At 41.0% G+C, this 5,000-nt stretch overlaps 1 long non-coding RNA gene across 1 annotated transcript in view; it reads left to right on the forward strand.

Moving 5' to 3' along the window:
- The first annotated feature begins 1,279 nt into the window (after positions 1-1,279).
- LOC137975216 (uncharacterized) overlaps positions 1,280-5,000 on the forward strand; it is a 12,051-nt gene continuing 8,330 nt past the window's right edge. The window contains exon 1 of the long non-coding RNA XR_011117556.1: positions 1,280-1,684. This is a non-coding gene — a long non-coding RNA (uncharacterized lncRNA). The remainder of the gene's footprint in view (positions 1,685-5,000) is intronic.

Below are 5,000 nucleotides of genomic sequence, written 5' to 3' on the forward strand. Positions count from 1 at the left end.
CGTTGATAAACCAAATTTTTGTATCTTTTTAATGCGGATCAGTTTCAATCTGAAAATGAAGGCGAAGTCCCTTGGAGCTTACGGTGATATATCTTAAAATGATAGATTAAAATAGTATGGATAAGCTTGATACACATGATGGTCATGGGATGTCTTTCCCAAATCTATTTTTATTTTGCATAATTCAATTTTATTGTTTGTCTAATTGAAAATGTAATACTAAATGTTTAATTTGAATTCCCGTTTGTTTTTACTTTGCTAACTAATCTGTATTTTATAATATTTGTCGGTGGCTTGTGCTCAGTCTGCAGTCCATCTTTAATTCATAACCGTCGAGTGAGGACAGAACGGAATTAAGGACAAAAGGAAGTTAGAAACGTGCAATATATATCTTAAGTATAAGTAACCATTTATTGTGTCATTAAAATCGTGTGGCGTTGCTGCTACAGTTAACAAAGTTGTGAATTAGCGTAACACGTTCGCAGATTAATGGAAGCTGATCAGCTAAATATTTCACAAATATATCCGTTTAAGTACTTAATTCATTATATGCCTGTATGTTTCTAGATGTTACGCTAAATAAAAACGCAGGAATATGAGAGTATAATTATGATATGCAAGATCACTTCAGCGTGACGGAACAACTCCCACATTTTCGTTGTTCTTGGATACGTGAAATAATTCGAATATTCTATACCTTCAAACGATTTGCTCAGCCATTTGGCAAGTAAATAGTGTTGTTCTTTTCGCTCTTATAAGACGTAAAGCCACCTTAATTCGTGGTCTTTTCAAAACCAAGCCATTCACGACCGAATTGCACCACTGATAGTTAGGTGACTCCAGCCAATGTAATATATGTATATTTCGATTTCTCGACATGGCTTGATTAGCATTTTCTACATTAAGGCTAGTAGGAACACCCCTTTTATTGTTTTCTGCTGGTGAAAAATACCGCCAACATTTGTGAAAGTCAATGTAAGAATCTACTTAGAATTCATGGCACGTCGCTCGAAACAAAAGCGGTTGGCTCAAGAAAGAGCAAAATTAATTATTTGCAAAACTCGCATGGGATTTTCAATTCTGAAAATTAAGGGTAAGGCTCTCGAAGGTGCCTAAGAGCCGGTCTCGCGATGGTGTGTTTTAAGATCGTCAGGTGTGTCCCGTGGTTGCGTGGTATCGAAGGTTAAATTACAAAAATGAGAATTATAACAAAGTTCACCGGTGAAAATCAAGTAATCCCTTCCACAAAGCTTTATTTTCTTTGGCTGGTTAAGGGGATTAGAACTTGGAAAAATAGATTTTTAAAGGAAATGTATAGTTCAACTGCGGATTATAGGCAAAAGATAGAATTGGTCCTCCCTCTTAAGAAATTGTCACTTTTAATATGATTGGGGACAAAATAGGAATTTACATTTCGTGGCGTCGAAAGGTCCTACACACGTCGAAACCTCTTCTTCCAGTTTCTTCGTGGCGTCGTTTTCGTGGTTGGGTCGTGATGCTCTGTTCGTATCATCGTTGTCTTCTCTTTGTGTCGTCGTATTGCTTTGTTGGTGTCGCCATTTTGCCCGCTTTGTTGCGCTACCTTCTTCGTGTCGTCGATTTGCTAGTTTCGTCGTATTCGTGTCGTCGTGTTGTCAATTTCGCCGTTCTTCAATTCGTCGACGGCTGCATAAACTAGTCAGCGGTAAGTCAACTTTTCCGGTAGGTACGTTATGTATGGAAACATATATTGTATTCGCTTTGGCAAAGCATATTACTTTCCTTTCTTATCTTCTACTTTTTTCTTGGGATAAATTTGGTGAGCTTCATCCGTGGAAAACTGAGTTTGTGGCTGTTTTGGCAAGCAAACTTGCAATGTATCGTGTAGCCATGAACTTGTTAATTTCCGTGATGTTTTCATGTTTATGCAGATGTTGCGCGGCGGTGCTTTGTTTCGTTGCTAGAGGGCCCAAAAATTCAAGGAAAACAATAAACCCAGTCTTTCCACTAAACAGTCCCTTATCAAAATGTTTGTTTTACACACAAACTATTTTCGTCCCGTAGAAAATGGAAGGGTCCGACTTCGAAAAATACACCACGAGAAAGGCACAGGAAGCCTCTACAAGCGATCGAGACGTTTTCTCAAAATGTTATTTCCCGTTATTGTAATTTCGTTATAACTCTAAGTCGTTCAGAATAGAAAGTATTTATCAACATTGCAGGAATACAATTGGCATGAACGGTGTGGTTGTTTGGGAAGAAACTTAAATATATTTCGTCAGGTTCTCACGTCCTCTACACAATCTCGAATTTAGTCAAGTCACCTCGTTGTCAGGTCGAGGACGGCAAAGAAATGTACCAAAAACGCAAAACGCACGTGCAGGGCGTGCAGAGCCTTTGTTTTTGTTCATTAGTTAAGCCCATTGTGTTGTGGTGTTTTCGTAGCCGGCGTCGTCGACGCAAATTTCCCTTTCGTAAACGGTCGTTGCCATTTCTCAGAACGGTCGTTGCCATTTGAAACGGTCGACGCCATTTATAACGGACGACTACACACTTCAAAGAAAATGAAAACAAACAAACTAAGAAAAAATATTAACAAAAATTAAGAGAAAACAGGCAAAAAAAAAAACATTTATAAAAGAAAAACTGGAGGAAAAAAAGAGTCCGAAAAGACTCGAACTCGGGTTCTTAGCCCTCACCCTAAACAGAACCCTAACTCATATGACCAGCGAGACACAACTCCCAGTAACGGCAACCTTTTGTGTTCTTAGACCTAATGAGTGTAATTCAGAGCTAAAAAATGGGATCGACCGTTTCAAATGGCAACGACCGTTCTGAGAAATGGCAGCGACCCTTTCAAATGGCAACGACCGTTTACGAAAGGGAAATTTGCGTCGTCGACCTATCGTAAGGTCCCGATATTAGGGAGCCGCTTAAGCAAGCACAACGGCGCCTAAGAGAAATCCACAAAACAATAGGCTTAATAAACAAAAACAAAGGCTCTGCGCATGCATGCCCTGCTCGTGCATTTTGAATTTTCGTACATTTCTTTGCCGTCCTCGTCCTCACAACGACGTGAAATGATTAAATTTGAGGTCGTTTGGAGGATACCAGCACCTGACGATGAGTTTTCAATTTTCTCTACTTGATTCACACCGTTTTCACCAATTTTATTATTGGAAGGTGGACACACAATCGCAAAATTATTACAATAACGGGAAATAACAATTTTGGACAACGTTCTCGTGGCCGGCGTCGTCGTGGTGTTTGCTTAAGGTCCCTTAAATTCACGTCGTCAAATGAACTTGGCGAGTGACACAATTCGTTACACGTTCTAATGATTCAACCCCAATGAAGGAGCTACTTGTATTAACATTTCCTTAATTAAAGGCTTGGCCCGCGTCGCTCCAAGCATAGTTAGCGCTAACCAGCGTTAAATACCATGGAAACTTACAGGTTTTGATACCTCTTAACCAACGGTTAGCCCTAACCAGATTTCGAGCACTCGACCCCAGGATTGTATCTTCTGAATGAAGTTGTATTACTATCCAGCACATTGATTTCCCAGGTTCCAAAAGTTTCGTTATTGCCTTGTGAGCAAGGACTGATTTAAGTGGCCAGTAACCTCTGCAGTGAATTAGTGCCAATTTCCCACTTATCTAAATTACCCCTAGGACACCGTCTTGCGGGCCATGGCCAGCAAGCGAGAAAACATTGTCACGGTTACAATGTTCCGTTGGTACACAAATTAGCGAACATTAGTTAACAGAGGATGTGTTAGAGCGTGCGGGAGGCGCTCCACTCCGAATCAAGTGGTCCGGGTTCCGGCCCTTTGCCGGGGACAATGTATTGTGTTCTTGGGCAAGACATGCATGGATACCGGCGAATTTAATGCTGGGGTAGATCTGCTATGGACTAGCATCCTATCCAGGGCGAAGTAGAAACACTCACATCCCTTCCTACTACAGAAACCGGGATAAGCTCCTGCCTAATGGGCCACTGGGCTGGTAAGCAGACTTTACCTACCTAATGAATGAAAGGGGTAGTTTCTAAAGAAACTGTGGTGCTGCGTCGGTGGGGAAGTAGTATACAAGAATTTGGTTTTATCAACTGGAGTTGACAATGTAAATTGGCCACCGTACAGAGATTTTAAAAGCTGACGTTTCGAGCGTTAGCCCTTCGTCAGAGGTTTCGCAACTCCGTTGATAAAACCAAATTTTTGCATTTTACCTACCTAACCCTAGTTACCAGAGGAATCAAACTTTCTTGAGAAATTAGGAAAGCAATTGCTTCAGCAAGAAAGCTTGGGTTTTATTTTTGAAAGTGGGGTAAGTGGCATTATATCATCGTTCTGTGTTTCCAAATTCTTCGAGAGCCTCATTTACTAGAACCTTCAATTTAAAAAATGACTCTGGGAAATGACTTTAGTCATTAATCAGGACAAGAAAAAATGAGGGGACAGAGAGGGAGGCTCAAGGCGTTGGCCGGGATATGTTATGTCCACGAAAGTTATTTTTAGACGAGCGGAAGTCTTTGTCCTAGGGGAAGTCTGTCTTCCGAGACGTCCGCATGCAGTCTTGCTTCGCTCTCAGGTTCTTAGTGAAAAGAGAAAATGATGGCGCACGTGGAAGGCTGTTGAATATATATTTTCTTTCAAACATCGGACCGAGGTTGGCCTGCATGCGGACGTCTCGGAAGACTTCCGCTCGTCTAAAAATAACTTTCGTGGACATGACATATCCCAAGGGCTGGACCGGGAGCCTCCTTCTCTGTCCCCTCATTTTCTCTTGTCAGGATAAATCTTCCAGTACAGTGTCACAACTTCTTTAATTAATCAATGGGCCTAACTTTGAGCCCAGACCAATCGTGCATATTTACCAAGAATGGACTCTTGTATCTACAAATCACTTACTCCGTCAAGACTCAAAAGGCTTGGTGACAGGACCTGCCACAACAAACACGCCACAAACTATTGACGGCTGATGTAATCACTAAAAAAAAATTATCAAAGAAAACACTGA

The sequence above is a fragment of the Montipora foliosa genome, chromosome 1 (assembly GCF_036669935.1).
Source record: "Montipora foliosa isolate CH-2021 chromosome 1, ASM3666993v2, whole genome shotgun sequence".
Lineage (NCBI taxonomy): Eukaryota > Metazoa > Cnidaria > Anthozoa > Scleractinia > Acroporidae > Montipora > Montipora foliosa.